The sequence below is a fragment of the Numenius arquata genome, chromosome 8, assembly GCF_964106895.1.
Source record: "Numenius arquata chromosome 8, bNumArq3.hap1.1, whole genome shotgun sequence".
Classification (NCBI taxonomy): domain Eukaryota; kingdom Metazoa; phylum Chordata; class Aves; order Charadriiformes; family Scolopacidae; genus Numenius; species Numenius arquata.
This window is the reverse complement of record NC_133583.1, coordinates 42,379,676-42,395,710: the sequence shown is the minus strand read 5'-3', so window position 1 is coordinate 42,395,710 and position 16,035 is coordinate 42,379,676.

Below are 16,035 nucleotides of genomic sequence, written 5' to 3'. Positions count from 1 at the left end.
AGGTAACCTACAGATCATAAATAAATTATTTTTCACTGATTCATTCCATACATGCTAAGCCAAAAAAAAAAAAAGAGCTTTCTCTTGATTATTTTGGTATTTTTGTAATAAGCACATGATTTTAATTTATATAGTGGTTTTGCATAGTCTTTTTGTAGTCCAGTTTACTTTTCCATAGCATGGGCATCCTGCACATAGGTACTAGTACTGTGTTAGGTTTTGCCCATGTACTAGATGGGTCTTTGGAAATAGAGTGAGACAGACTCAATGAGCCCTATACACCAAAATTAATTCCTCCAGGCAATCAAGGAGGTACAGAAACACCATTATCACAAGATAAACATTTTAATTTCAGAAAAACTATCTAATCTGACATTCTGATTTTCAAAGAAGATTTAGAAAGCAAACTGAAGAGAAAACCTGCAAATGAAAATTCCTCATTCTAGGAGATAGTAAAGAGCAGGGACCCAACAGAGACGGGCTGGTTATGACATTTTGTAATTTTCATTCTCCTCCTGCTAACTTTTCACTCCTGTCTAACTATCTTTTTTTCTGCCATTGCTGTCCCATGGGAGCGAGTGACCTTTGCATGGCTCCCCATGCTGGGGCCACTTGCTGTTCCAGAGGTGCTAGCTGTCCTTTCCTCTCATGTCATATAATTGATAATAGAACAACTTGATCCCAGAGTATATCTTCCCAACATGCTTTTACTGCAGTTTGCAACCTCTGTTTCAGACCTAAAGAATGGCTTATTTTCTTGTGTATTTTTTCCCCAACTCTAATAGTTTGTCTCATAAAAGATATTACCTCTTCCCATAAACCTTAGCTCCCTAGTCTGTGTATGTGTTCCCTGGGGGCAGCAAGCAAGAAAACAACCTCTTCAAGCCTGGAGTTTCCTTGTAGGAGCAAACTATAATCATTGAATTATAGATTTAATCATCAAACTACTTCTCTGGGCCCTTTCCACCCAATATGAATATGCATTGAACTTGAGAATGGAAGCAGAAAAATTCCCAAGATTTTCCAGTGAGTTGCTAGTTCAGATGACCCTGTCCTGCCTGCACATATAGAAGTCCCATCGGGGAAGGACTTGAGAGCTTTGGCCATATTTTAGTGGGAGGCAATGAGGGGCATAGCAGTCTTGTATGCAGGCAGGAACCCCAACGCCAGCTGGTGCAGGAGTCCCATTGTGGCAGTGCCAGCTATGCCCCAGAGAGGCCACAGGCATATGGGGGGACAGAGACAGTTCATGCAGTGCTGGTGCCCAGCCCTTACCCCAGTGTGTCACCTGCAGGCGGACAGGAGCAGAGAGGATTAGGGCAGGGCCATGGCCATGGATGTCCCCAAGGTCACAATTTATGAGAAGTGTGGCTTTGCCTTTAGACACATTTTTGCATTTTCATTTATTGCGGGGCACAGGGCACCCACCATACCTGTGTTCGTGGGCATGATTTGCTCATGGGAAGTTGGCTGTGATATCGTTTGCACAGCTCTTGGCCTTTGGGTGGAAATACTTGTGGAGGTTTTCCCCTTGCATAAGTTGCATTGACTATTTCTAGCTAGTCAGCCTTGCCAGGTGAAAAATCCCTAAAATGTTTCTTAAACCAGACAATAAAATGATGCAGCAAACCAAAACAGTGGGTCTGACCACATGCTAGGGCAACCTTCTAGGTCATTCAAAGCAGTCAAACCTTATCATACTGAAACTGATGGTTTGGAAAGTGGTTAATCCATCCACAATTTTTGGAAGTGGCTTCATCAACTGGTTGCTTTTTACTTCTGACAAGAGATTGATGTAAGAGATTGGAAAAGTTTATGACTCATGGAGATACTTGCTTCACTCGCTTGTAATTTCTAGTGCAAATGAATAAGTCAGCCTGCACTCAGGTGAGGAAGAAACGGCAGTGTACAAAGTAAGCAGAGCAGATTAATTAAACTGGCCATTTTTGTTAACTCTTTTTGGTCATATAAAAGCTAGTAACAATGCATGAGATTAAAAGGAGTCAAGACAAAAGGATATAATGCATCATTATCTCCCATTGCCCCGATGTATTGTTATGGGACAGTCTAGACTTATACATAGTTAATTCAAAATGTAATTAGACACGTATATAAATAAGTGTCCAATATATTAAGAAGCATTAAAACACATTTACAAACATTCTTCAAGTCACCAGCCAGCCACACGATGTAGTTTGGACAGTTACTCTTTGGTAGATGGTTTTCTTTGTAGGTTTTCTAGCAATATCTTTGGAGTATGTGGTGTTGCCTGATGCAAGGGGGTGAGCAGACATCCCCCAGCAGTGCAACACAGTCTACACCTCTCTGTGCAAGGGGCGATCCTGACACTCAGCTCTGCTGTTGCTATTTAACACCTCCCCGTATTTATGTCTGTTATGTAAAATTCATGAATATGTTCCTAATTCCCCAAGTTTGCTGATTTGCACTTCTCACAGAAATGTTTCTTGTCACCTGAAGCTGATGAGAAAAGCTGATTTAAGGCATTGGGGAAATCCCGTCCTCACTCCCAGCTGCAGTGAGGATGCTCTGCGTTCAGCTGGCGCTGTGTGTCTTTGCTCATGCTGGCCCTGATGAACTGTGGGGTGAAACATGGGTATGGAGGGGCTGAATTTCACACCTATTGATCATATGTAAAGGAAGGTTTCACTGGTACAAGATGACCCTCTAGCTCAGAGTTGGCAGTTTGGCTGTCTCAACCCCTTGCTATGGGGCCCTGAGCTATTTGGTGTTTGTGGGACACATCTGAGCTACCAGTTCTCTGTGTATCAGTATTGAAATTTAATACTTTCCAGCCATCCTCCTCCCGGGGTCTGCACAGCATCTCCCTACCTGGCATTCAGCACTGCCGGGGCTGGGAAGGTTGAGCAGGTTCAGTGCCAGGTCTGGGTGCAGCTGGCAGGGCGAGGGGGGCACAGCCAGGCCCTTGCTGCAGCCTGGCTGAATTGGGGAGGAGGGCCTTTTGATACAAGTGGGCTCCAGTTTTACTGGGCGGCTGGAGTTTCTGTTTCTGCTCTGAGATGCACTTTGCTCTTCTCCCTGAGCCTTGCCACTGCCTGCACAGAGGCTGTTACAAGCGCCTAGTCCCACCATCACTGTATGGATGGCTTTGCCCCCTTGGAGGAAGTGCTATGAAGTACTGCAGGATGTGACTAAAAGCTCAGAAATCAGCTTTTTTTAAAGCTAAGCATTCAGCCATTGCCCAGGCAGTGGCCAGCGTAGTGCAGGCAGTGTCACATACGGGCAGGCACTTTCTGGGGTGTAATGCTAATTTTCATCTGCTCAGGGTCTGCAAATTTTAAATATGGGAAACCTCTCAGATAAAGAATGATCTTGTTGCGACACAGTCCCCAGAAGGGTGGGGGTGTTTGTGGGGAGCTGAGGAGAATCTTGCTACTTGATCAGGCTGGGTGTAAAAGCTGGTGGCTGGCAGACAGCGGTCACTGGCAGGGACAGCCACAGAGCTGGAAGGGAGATCAGGTATGGACCAGAAATAGCAGCCGGGATCAATACATCACGTGGCTTAGCCAGCAGCACCAGCCAAGGCAAGTCAGTATTTAAGCCATGATGGACAAACAGCAGGGCCGGAGACAAAGAGAGGAGGAGTAGGAAAGCGTGGTGGCGGGGAGGCGGTGAGTGGGAGACAGCAGCAGAGAGCAGCATGGAGCTGCGCTGGTGCGGCCGGTGGGTGCCCAAGGCAGGGCCAGGCCTGCGAGGAAGCACCTGCAGTGGGCAATAGCAATAGCAGTATGGTTTTTCTGTGCTGGGAGCTCTGCTATGCATACAGGCACCTTTCATCCCTTGGCAGCCCGTTAGTGGGGATCCGTGTTTTGACTCAGAGCATGCGGGATGGCATTGCTTTTCTGTGAAGTGTGTATTAATAGCTGTGCTGCAAACTTGCTGTTCCCACCATCCAGTGCAAGGGCAGCGTGTGTGCCACAAGGTTTGTGATAGAGCTGCCTCATGCCTCTTTGACGTCGGCTTTTGTTTGGATGCATCGTGCTGCTGATCTGCTTTCTTAGGTTTTAACCTAACCGAAGGAAGACTTCAAGCACTGATTAGAAAGAATAAAATTATAGTTGTATTTTAGGGAACAAAAATGATCTCTTTTGGCATTGCACTGCTATAGCAAATGCGTGCATGTGATTTATCTTAATTACAAAAATATGACAGACATAAGCCAGAGAAATGTCTGTAAATGACACAATCTGGTCCTATCTTTGTTTATCACTATCATAATACATTGCTGGCCTCCTAAAATTATTAGCCTTTGTTACTTGCTATCAGCCACAGGCTTGTGCTCTTGAAATTAAAAGGTGTGCAATAGCAAAACAGAATTTGAGCATTTCAATGTGGGATCAGCATTTCACTTAGTTATGCTCGATCCTTCTCTATTGCTTTTTTTGATTCATTTTCTGTCTGTTTGTTTAGCGAGCGCAACACAATTTTTGTAGCCTGTAGCTGAAATGCAGAAATCTGAAGTGGTGGTCAAAATTTTCACTTTCTTGGAATGAATTAAAGGGTTATCCACTACATAAGGCCACCTCTATCAAATTAACACTTGTCATTTCCCCATGTGTGTCGAGTAAGTTTTCGGATCAAACCAGACCTCTGAAGGGATATACACTGGTGCATTAAAGAAAGATGCTGTGATATTCTGTATCAAAAAGGTTAAACTCATCGGATTCTATGTAAACACCCATTTTACCCCAGCTAACCTGTAAAGATTTCATTTTGCTTCATTTATCTTCTCCCTTACCCTATGCTAAACCATCCCTAGCTTCGATGAAAGAATCATGTCTCCATTCATTTCCTATCTTGCTGAATTGCCTTCGCATTTCCTATCATCTGCACATAATCCTATTCTCTCCATTATTGTCTTAATACCAAGTACAGCACAAGATAATGGATAGGCACTGTAATAACAGTGTGGCCTGTAGGAGCCCCTCGAGGGAAATATCTTTGACGCTGGTAGAATATTAATGCATCCCAGGTCCCTGATCTTCCTCTTTCACTTCATCTCCTGTTTTCTAAACTACATAATGACTTTCATATACATGACAAAAGCATTAGAACAGAAAAAGACTCATTGATGAGCAGCAGGGCTGTGTGATATTAAGAAGCACTATTCTCAGTTCTTTGTACAATTTTTGACCACCATCAGAGACAGTGTATGCAGGTAATTTCTGATTTGAATAGATACAGGCATAAAGAAGCATTATCGTACTCTGTTAATCCAAATGCCCATCACAGGCACTGCATGAAAATAAATTAAAATGTAATTCTTCAATAATGCATCTGTCTACAGGATGATTTTCAGCAGATTAAAAACAAACAACTTGATATCACTTAGAAAGGCTAGTGGATTGTTTTTGAGAAGCTTAATCATCAGCAGATTATGAATGGAACAGTAAATCAAAGCAGGGTATGTTAAACAATGTAGATTGTGTTGTAGCGGCAATTTACTGTACATAATTTTTTAATAAAAGGGAAAAATTGATTTTTGTGAGCGTAAACATTGAATCCTGTGAGAATTTAGCTGCTATTATTGAAAAGGGGAACGTTAAAAATGCTATTCTTGTCATGTCGGAGCAATAACCTTTCATTCCTCTAAGAAGAAACAGAAATTTACTCCCTTTAGGGGGCTGCCTTTAAGCACAACTCCTTTTCTCATTTTTCTTTCCTTTTTTGACAAACTCCATTTTTTGCTATTGCATTTTTCTAATGTATTCCTGGTTCATTCCCCCTGAAACCAGGGTGCTCAACCCAGTGAAGGGCAGCAACCCCCAAACTTCCCTTTTGTGCCGGAAGGAGCTTGCCAAACTCAAACTGTGGGCTCCCACTTTTAAAAATCCGAGATGTACCGAGAGGCACCCCTTGCTGCTTATCTTCAAGGTCTCGTTTTAGCTGTTCCTGGAGCTGGGTTTCGAGTGAAACCTCAGGTCAGGCACTCTGCAGCAGCCCTGCCTCTCCCTCACTGCTGCCAGCTGCCGCAGGAGCAGAGCAGCTACTGACCATCAATCATTATAGATAATATCTGAGGAGAAAGGGAGAAATTATTTCAAATCAAGGGAACTGAGTTAGAAGCAGGAGGCAAGCAGCAGTCTGGTGCTGGCAGCATGCTGGAGAAGAGAAAGACTAAAGTCTGGGAGAATCAAGGGTGAGAGCTAATATATAAAAGTCCTGATTGATTGTGGTTTTGAGATTAAAAAAAAATCAAAGAAGTGCTTGAAAGTTAATTACATAATAAAGCAAAGATTTAGAAAATCCTCACAAAATGCACAGGTATCCTGTGCATTGAGTGTGGCTGTTTTCCCTTGTTTCCTGCTAAGTAAATGCTAAGAAGCATCTTCCAACTTCAGTACTCAATCCTGACCCAGGCTCACGAGGGGCTTCGGGGAGTCCAAGGAAATGTCAGGGTGAGTGACTGAAGCCATACTAAAAGGAATCTGTCCCAAGAGGAAAAAAGGAGACAGGCTGTCTATTCGTAGGCCTACTTTTGTTTTATTTATGCTCTAATTTTATTTTCAGATAATTCATTTGATTGATTTCACTGCTTTTAATGTTATTTCTTCTGTTTTGAACTTGTGTGGTACTGTGAAATAGCCTAATATTGAATTAAGCTGCTTCTGCATTTTAAACTGTGCTCAGGAAGGTAGGAAAAAAATAATGTGAATCTAAGAGACATTGCACTGTACGTTGGAAAGCTGAAGTTGTCCCTTTGAAACCTGGTAAAAACTATGTTAGCAAGTTCTGTTGCTATCATTATAAATGCAATGCCTTTTCTTTCACATGTGTTTACTTGCCAAGAGAAAAAATGACATCCTGTGTGACACTGGTAGTGTGGGATCCCAGTTTATGAGACTGTAAACAAGAAGAGGTGAGAAAGAACTCAGTTTGTTACTTTGAGAATTCACTTAAAAATTGTTACGGTCTAAATTTAGGTCTGGAATCAAAATAATAAGTTGTTTTTTTCACTTCCTCTTCAAAACTGAGTCTGGCGTATGGCTTCTGTTACTCTTCCATAGCTGTTCTAAAATGGGAAGAGAAATTAATTTAAAATCATATTCCAAACACCAGACCTCCCAAAGTCTTCTGCAACCTCTTCACCAGCAGTCGGGGGGGCTGTGGCCCTGGGGCAGCCACCCTCCCTGGGCTCTGGGAAGGTCCCTGTGGGCCTCACAAACCTAAGTCCAGTTTACGTGCAGAGGCCTTTTACTGCTTTGCTTGTATTTATTGCCTTTACTGTGTCTGTTGCACTGCTGTGGTGTTTGGTGTAATACAGCAAGGTAGGAATTATTACTGACATCATGACAATAGGAAAATCAAAAACTTCTAGCAAAGGCTTGAAACGCAGTGTTGTTGGTTTTGCAGGGACTGAGAGCAGGAGGTAAGCAGCTTTCCATCTGCAGACACAAAACAACAGGCCTGGGAAAAAGGAAATAATGCCTTCTCCCTCTGATACTGAACACCCAAGGACGTCACTGTCCCAGTCCTCAAAAGAGCTGTATCTTGTACCTTGGATCAACTTTATCAAATGAAGAAAGACTTTGAAGGAAGGTAAAAATGGATGTATTTGTTTTCAGGCCGGTTTGTAGGTGAAGCCAGGCCAAGCCAGGCAGGACAGGAGTCTGCAGCAGTCAGGAGTTTATCCAGGGGAGGTGAGAGCCATTTCAGAGCGTGTGAGTGGGTTCTCCTGGGTACTATGAGTTGGGTAGTCATGACTTAAGAGGTTGTTGAACTGTGTTTAGAGGAAAATACACACTATCTTCCAAGGGCTTGAATAAACAGATTTCAGCTAACTCCCTTATTTTCAAATGTATTTCCTACGATGTGTATTAATTAGGTTCCTGTGATCTGTTCCACTGTCAGGTTGTAAGGCTGAGGGTGGAGGGTTTTTAACTGCTCGCAGTTACTGTCTTCTGCTTGTGGGGCCTTTTGTTGGAGGAAAGTGCATCATATGCGCCTTTTGGAAACCGCCGCTCCACTTGGCTCTTCTTGTTGTTTCTGACTTACTAAATTGTTAATTATTGCTATTTTTTTTACTGTCACTTATAATCACCAGGTTTTGATCAGGTAAAAAGTACTGTCTTTCACTGCGGTGAAATACAACTTTGACATCTTTGGTACACTGTGTTCTTCCTGTAACCTCTGGAATACGGCAAAAATGATGTTTTAAATTGACTTCTAATAATTAAGGTCAATTTTATAATTCAAATACAGTTTTATGAAACAAGATGAACTCTGCTTATCACCCTTTTGTCATATTTTGTTTTAAAAAAAGGATTCTGAATTATATCGTTGAACTTTGAAGTTTAATTGAAATATTATACCTTGTTTTACAGGTTGTTATGCCTTTTTAAAAGAAGTATATTGCTAGCAAGAAATCTAAATAAGTTGTCATAAGCCATTTTCTCTATTCCATATAGCTGTTTTTCTAATCTTAAGAAAAAAATGTCCTCCATTACAATATCTTTGATACTATCATTTTTTATATTTTAAGAGATACTGCATGCACTGTGTGTGAAATACACTTGAAAGGATTTTATTTGTGATAGCAATTCATGTTGTTTCTAATCTTAATCCAGGCATCACTAATTTCGTGTTTGCAAGTAAACATGATAATGAATAAGAATCCGCCTAGAATTGTAATTGGTGTCACTCCTTTGTATTCTGGGTTTCAAATCTGTGTGTAATTGTCAATGCCCTATAGAAATGTTAATTATCTTCAATAATCCTGTTTGCCTTGATCAGGCTCGCGCAGTCCTAATCAGTAAGAAGGTGTCACCCAAGAAAGTTAGAAAGGACGAGGGCATTAAAGTGATGTAAGAAACAGAGAGGTACAGTTGCTGCAGCTAGGTCAGGGAATGCTATGGGACTGGACAGAAAAGGAGCATGAATTGAAAAAGTCTTGTTTTGTTCTGAAGGGTTTTGTTTGGTAGAAATGGAGGACACCACCTAAAAGAGTATAATTTGAAGCAGCTGCAAGATGGAGAGGTGTGGCCGCAGAATAATGCCCTGTCCCTGCCCTGTGACTTAAGGGGATAAACATCTCTTCCTCTGCATGTGCACAGGCATTTTGTGATGGTGCAGAAAGGAGAAAATGTTGACTGACTGTGCTTTTGGCATGATCGCTCCTTGAGCGCCGTGTATGCTTCTGGGTGTGGTGATAACTGGTAGAAAGTGGTGGGTGGATGAGGAGGGTGCAGCAGGCAGAGACTGGAGGGGCAAGGAGCTACGCTGGCTCTGGTGGTGCTGTTCAGAAAAATCCATTTGCTACCACAGAATCACATGGGGTTGGAAGGCACCTCCGGAGATCATCTAGTCCAACCTCCCTGCCAAAGCAGGTCCACCTAGAGCAGGTTGCACAGGAACTTGTCCAGGCAGGTTTTGAATGTCTCAGAGAAGGAGACTCCATCACTTCCCTGGGCAGCCTATTCCGGTGCTCTGCCACCCTCAAAGTAAAGTTCTTCCTCATGTTTAGGTGGAACTTCTTATATTCAAGTTTGTGCCCATTTCCTCTTGTCCTGTCGCTGGGCAATTACTACCAGGTGCATTCCCATTTAACTACGCAGCTTCCTTGGCCTTATTCCTGTTGTAAGTAGAGAGAAAAGTTGTTTCAGTATCTCCCGTGGCTTTTGTTAATAGCATCAGACTTCTTTTAGAGATTGTAGTTGCAAGTAAGAGTAGGATGGCTGCAGTGCGGTTGAGTCAGTATATTCGGACAATGTATCTGGAACATGTTGGTGCACCAGGCTCCGTTATCTGTAGGACACATGAGCATATGCTTGGTGAGTGGGATACGCAACCAAGTACGGTGTAGGCTCCAACTTAAAATGGCAAATCTCAATCAAACAGCAAATTTAGAAGTCAATGTGCAAAAACTAAACTTATCATAGCAGTAAAAAAGAGCAGTCTGCATAAATCCTACTCATCTGTTTGCAGAGGAAGAGGGGCACTGGGCAACCTGTTATCTTGATTACGGAGTCCTCTGAGCTTCTTTGAAGTGGAGGGGGCAGTCAGTGAATTTGGGGAATAATAAACTGAATATTATAATCCTCTGAAATTGTAGGGAACAGGATGCTTGCTTGAAGTTTGAATCAACATTTGTGAAACTTTGAATCAGTGTTTTCATGATAACATGGACAGCAAACCCCATACTGCACTCAGAAAGGAAAAATTACTGCTGTAGAGCACAAAAATAGCTCCGGTTTATAATTACTTTTTTTACATTAATGTAATCTTTTTATTAGTTGCTGCATTACCAGAACACTTTATTCACATCATATTCAAATTTGGACTGCCAAGCCATGGATTTTAGTAGGAATACCGTATGTCATTAAATATAGAAAGTTGTTGAATAATTTGTAATGTTTAATGATTAATTTATGGTATATCGGGCATGCTTGCCAACTAGTATTTTCCCTCTTTGTTATTTGTTGATCCTGGGATACACAGTTATGGTTCTTTAGGATTTCTGTTATTCTTTATATGATGTTTATCACTACCATACCCTGTATGGTACAGATTACATATTAGTTTGCAGCCACTTTACTGTGGTGTCTCCTATTTGATCATCCATTTTATGTGCTGGAGACTGTCTTGGATAGCAAAGTGGAAGCAGAGCCATTTCTAGTGAATTCAAGCAAACAGAAACTCAGCAGCACTGGGCCCATGTCAAGGGCTTCAGCGGGTATCTACTGTTATCAGGGGCTCTACTTCAGTGAACTCATTTCTGCCATTGCTCTATCAGCATCCCGTTTCCCCAGAACTGCAGGGTGACTGAAAGCTCTCCCCTCAGACACTGATGTAGGAACATTAATTACTGTGGTGTTTTCGAATTTCAAAACTGGAATACCATAGTTTTCTCCTTGATGGACTTCCAGACTCTACTATGTGGAGATTAAAGTGAATTAAAAAACTCTGCAAGAAAGGTTTTACGGACATTAAATTTTGCACTTGCATTAAAACTGTTCTCAAATTACTCTCCTGACTCCCTCCTGATAAAGTTTCATTTTTTTTTTTCAGAAAGTGATTGATCTCATTAAAAGGTGTTAATACCTCTTTAATCTTGTCATCAAATTAATCCTGTTGATACTGTTGATATCTTTGTAATGAAATATATAGAAAAAGAAAACTGTAATTTGGCTTTTTCAGATTTTCAGTGCAAGTAAACTGACATACCAAATTGTACCAGCCCTCATGCTGACAAGAGATGCCCTAAAAAAGCTCTTAGCCCTGATTATCTGCTGGAACAATGGCTGTGCCTCTTATTTTACACAGCCGCAAGCGGGGTGACTCTCTGTGAAGAAACAGGACATTCTGTGCTGCGTTCCCTTCTCAGGAACGTGAACTCTTCTCTGCCTGCATAAAGCCCTGCTGTTTACAAGCCTGAGATTCTCTTGTAAACACGCTTCTGCACCGTGCCCTTGAACGGCTTCAGCATTTAGCACTGTCCTATTCACAAACACCAGGACTATATCCTTGCCTCTCTCAGCACTGAGTGCCCTGCTGTTCGCACCTCTTGAAGTAAATTCTGTATTTTTATGTAAAAGCTCTGGTGTCTGACTGTAACGTGTGTACTGCTGTGCTCTTCCAAAGAATGCTTCATGTTATCATATACTGTTTTCCTGGATAATGTTTTCTTTCCTCAGAAATTCAGAATATAAATATTCACTTATAGCACATCTCCTAAGTCAGTGATGTACTGTTGATGGGAGTTAAGCTTTCATAAAAATACCATTGTCAGGCAAGGTTTTGTACAGCATCTATGAGCTAGATGGGGAAAAATGTGAAACTGGGGATAATTTGTTATCTACATATCCCTGATGACTGAATTGCACACCTGTAACTGAGAACACTTCTTGTAACACTGCTTTTAAGTGGGAAACTTTCTGAATATAGCAAAAAAACCTAACCCCAAAAAACCTTAACCATAAAAGAAGTCGAGTACAGATTTGGAAGAGGGGATATGTAAAATACCTAATTAAAAGTAAAGAAAAACCCTGTGTTGAAGTTTCAAAACCTGAATGAGCATTGTGTGTGGGGATAAAGCATTCCCAAAGGCAAATGCTGCAAGAAAATTATTCTCGGCATTTTCTATTCATTTCCATTACCTTGATTTTAAAATCAGCTCTTCTAAAGTACATACTTTTCAAGCAGTATCTGCAGCATGCTGCTATGTGTAATGTCACATCATACCAGGGCAGGCTGTGCTCTACTTTCTTCCAGGTGACATTCTTGGCAGTGTTTTAAGTTGCTCTGTCCACCTAATGGAAGTGATGACTGAGAGTAGATGGTAGTTCATGTCTCTCCCTGGCACATGGAGGACAGCAAGGTGATTTGAGACAGCCAGCATGGCTTCACCAAAGGCAAGTCCTGCCTGACCAACCTAGTGGCCTTCTATGGTGGAGTGACTACATCAGTGGAAAAAGGAAGAGCTATGGATGTCATCTATCTGGACTTTCATAAGGCCTTTCACAAGGTCCTCCACAACACCTTTCTCTCTAACTTGGAGAAGTTATGGATTTGATGGGTGGACTGTTCAGTGGATGAGGAATTGGTTGGATGGTCACATCCAGAGGGTAGTGGTCAACAGCTCAATGTCCAAATGGAGATGGGTGACAAGGGGTGTCTCTCAGGGGTCAATATTGAGACCGGTACTATTCAGTATCTTCATCAATGACATACAGAGTAGGATTGAGTGCACCCTCAGCAAGTTTGTAGATGACACCAAGCTGAGTGTTGTTGTTGACACCCCTGAGGGACAAGATGCCATCCAGAGGGACCTGGACAGGCTCAGGAAGTGGGCCTGTGTGAACCTCATGAGGTTCAACAAGGCCAAGTTGCAGGGTCCTGCACCTGGATCAGGGCAACCCCCAGTATTAATACAGGCTGGGGGATGAAGGGATTGAGAGGAGCCCTGCTGAGAAGGACTCCGTACTGGGGGTACTCGTGGATGAAAAACTGTACATGAGCTGACAATGTGCACTCGCAGCCTGGAAAGCCAACTGTATCCTGGGCTGCATCAAAAGAAGGATGGCCAGCAGGCTGAGGGAGGTGATTCTGCCCCTCTACTCTGCTCTGGTGAGACCCCACCTGGAGTACAGCATCCAGCTCTGGAGCCCTCAGGACCCAAAAGACATGGGCCTGTTGGAATGGGTCCAGAGGAGGGCCACGAAGGTGATCAGAGGGATGGAGCACTTCTCCTGTGAAGACAGGCTTGAGAGTTGGGGTTGTTCAGCCTGGAGAAGAGAAGGCTCTGGGGAGACCTTATTGCAGCCTTTAAGTACTTAAAGGGGGCTTAAAGGAAAGATGGGGACAACCTTTTTAGCAGGACCTGTTGTGATAGGATAAGGGATAATGGTTTTCAATTAAAAGAAGGAAGGTTCAGACTACATCTGAGGAAGACATTTTTTACAGTGAGGGTGGTGAAGCACAGGAACAGGTTGCCCAGAGAGATGGTAGATGCCTCATTCCTGGAAACATTTAAGGTCAGTTTGGATGGGGCTCTGAGCAACCTGATCTAGTGGGAGGTGTCTCTGCCCATGGCAGGGGACGTGGACTAGATGACCTTTAAAGGTCCCTTCCAACCCAAACTATTCTATGATTCTTAGCTATCCACTCATTGTCTTCTGTTATGATTCTTTAACTTCTAGAGTGTATTTTGGGCATCGCTGTTACGCAACCATCTGGTAGCTCTTGAATTTATGGAATCTGCCAGGGGGACATGTGCTGACATTCAAAAAGAGAGTAAAAGACTGTTAGCCAAAATATTTCCCCTTTTGTTTGATAGATAATATTTGGCTTGTACTTGGCACACCAGAAAGTTCTTCTCTAGAAGTAAAAAATCAAATTTAAAAGATGTCATAAAATCTTCTGTAATTCATCAGGCTGCGTTCTAACTGCTGGTTGACCTGCTTTCATGTGGATATTACTACCACCAAACAGAAACACTAATCTTTGCATGCAGTAAAACCTCTGTGCTACAAATTGGTGGTGCAAACCTTTGAGTTGTGTGTAAACTAAGATACACCTATTATCTACTTGCCTTCTGTACGAAGGTTTTAAACACGTCCCATTAGGGTTTCCATCAGAGGGAGCCCTGCAGTGCGTGTTTCCAGCCCCTGTGCAGGACATGGCATCTGCCTGCATGCAGCTGCCTTGGCAGGTCTGTTTGACTTCTCTGCTGCCAGTAACCCCCAGTCAACCAAAGGTTTCCCTGTAGTATTTGATCAGCAAACAATGAATATATTGGAAGGGTTTCCTTTCACCATGCAGAAAGCACTAATGGAAACTGTTTTGTCTAATTGCACATAGGTATTTACTTATTAATTTTCTACTCCAGTGGTGTGGCGAGCAAAACATACATTTCTACATAGAAGGCCTCTAAAGCCAAACCCTCCACCACTGACATCAAAATGAATTTGTCTGAGGTCTCTAATGGAACCACAAGGAGAGCCTTCACCACAGTTCTCTCTTCTGCTGGTATCTCTTATGGTTACTAGAAAACAGTTGTGAAATCTTCCGTTTAGCACTGAATTGTTTTACGGATGTGAGATTGAGTTACTTGAGTTTTCATAAAATTCCTGTAAAGCAAGTTCTGAACTTTTAAAAGTTAAATAACCTAACAGAAAATGAATATCAAATTGTCATGTGCTAGGTAGAGGTACTATTTACGAATGCCTTGTTCTAACCTATATGCATACATGTACTGCAAAAGCTACAGTGAAATCCATAGTGATTTCAATGCTACTGAGGTTTTTCATATCAACTCTAAATCATTAGACAAAATCATAGGATCTTGTTGTTAATTCTTTCCATAGTGGTTCTTGCCAACAGAAGATGACACTTCTGCTACGATGAAATGTAGTCTAAAGGCTGTTCAGGATGCAGCAGGACAACGCCATGGGTGGAGCCATTTCCCTTTCAGCTTTAACAAGTATACAGCGTCTCCAGGTAAGCAATTGTTTGCGTATGATGAGACCATGTTATTTTGTGAGCGGGTGCTGAAGGAAACCACTTCTTTCTGCTAAAAATACCAGTTGAACAAATCCCTGCAGTGCACTGGTCGAGGTAGATTTTCCCACCCTGTGCTTGCAGCAGAGCACAACACCCCAAAGCCTCACTTAACAGCAGCCCTATGGGGTTCTAATGATCTGATGAATCCAGGCAGAGAGAGAAGGGATCCGTTTGGTAACCAGACTCTCTGTGTGCTAGTCCACCAAACTGGAACGAACCCACCAAAGAAGATGTGTTTACAGGCGGCAGCAGGGTTACACGGGCTTTACAGATTCTGCAGTGTCTCTTACTGACCTCCAGTAACTCATGGACTGGAGTGTTATGCTACAAGCTTGTTGATACAGTTTTAAGATGAGGAAAGAGTAAATAAGTCATCTGAAGATTATAACAAGGTCACGTTAAACATTTTGGCAGACAGGCGCTGGACAGGATGGTGTCATGGTGGGTGGGCAGAAGCAGCTGCCCTGGCACTGTGGAGGGGTGGGCAGTCCTTGGGGCCACCTGCCCCATGGGGCACACGGCCATCACCCTGCAGGCAGCTGCGAGATGGGGTTTCTCTGTTGCTTTTACACAGTTACGTGGTGCGGTTTGATTTGCAAGTCTGATTGTGGAAAATTTAAAATACTTAATTTTTTAAAATATTTTTTATATTTTTATTTTATTTAATATTTGTTTTAAATAGCCACTTTATTCTACATTTGTCTTATATTTTAGTTTAAAACAGGCAGTAACTTTAGCAAAGCATATTGAATACAGTGCCGTCTGCTGTGACAGCACACGTGTAACTGAAAGCATGAGAGTTTTCCTGTTTCTCAAGATTATAAACAGAAACTTCTTCCCAGTATACCACTCCTGTAAAGAGTAGCATGTTTGAACTCAAAATGACTGCTTTAATGATGCTGGACTGACGCATCCGATCCCACACAAAGTTACAGACTTGCTGTAAGTACTGGCTGGGAATTTTTGACAGATTTAATTCAGCAGCGCATAAGCATA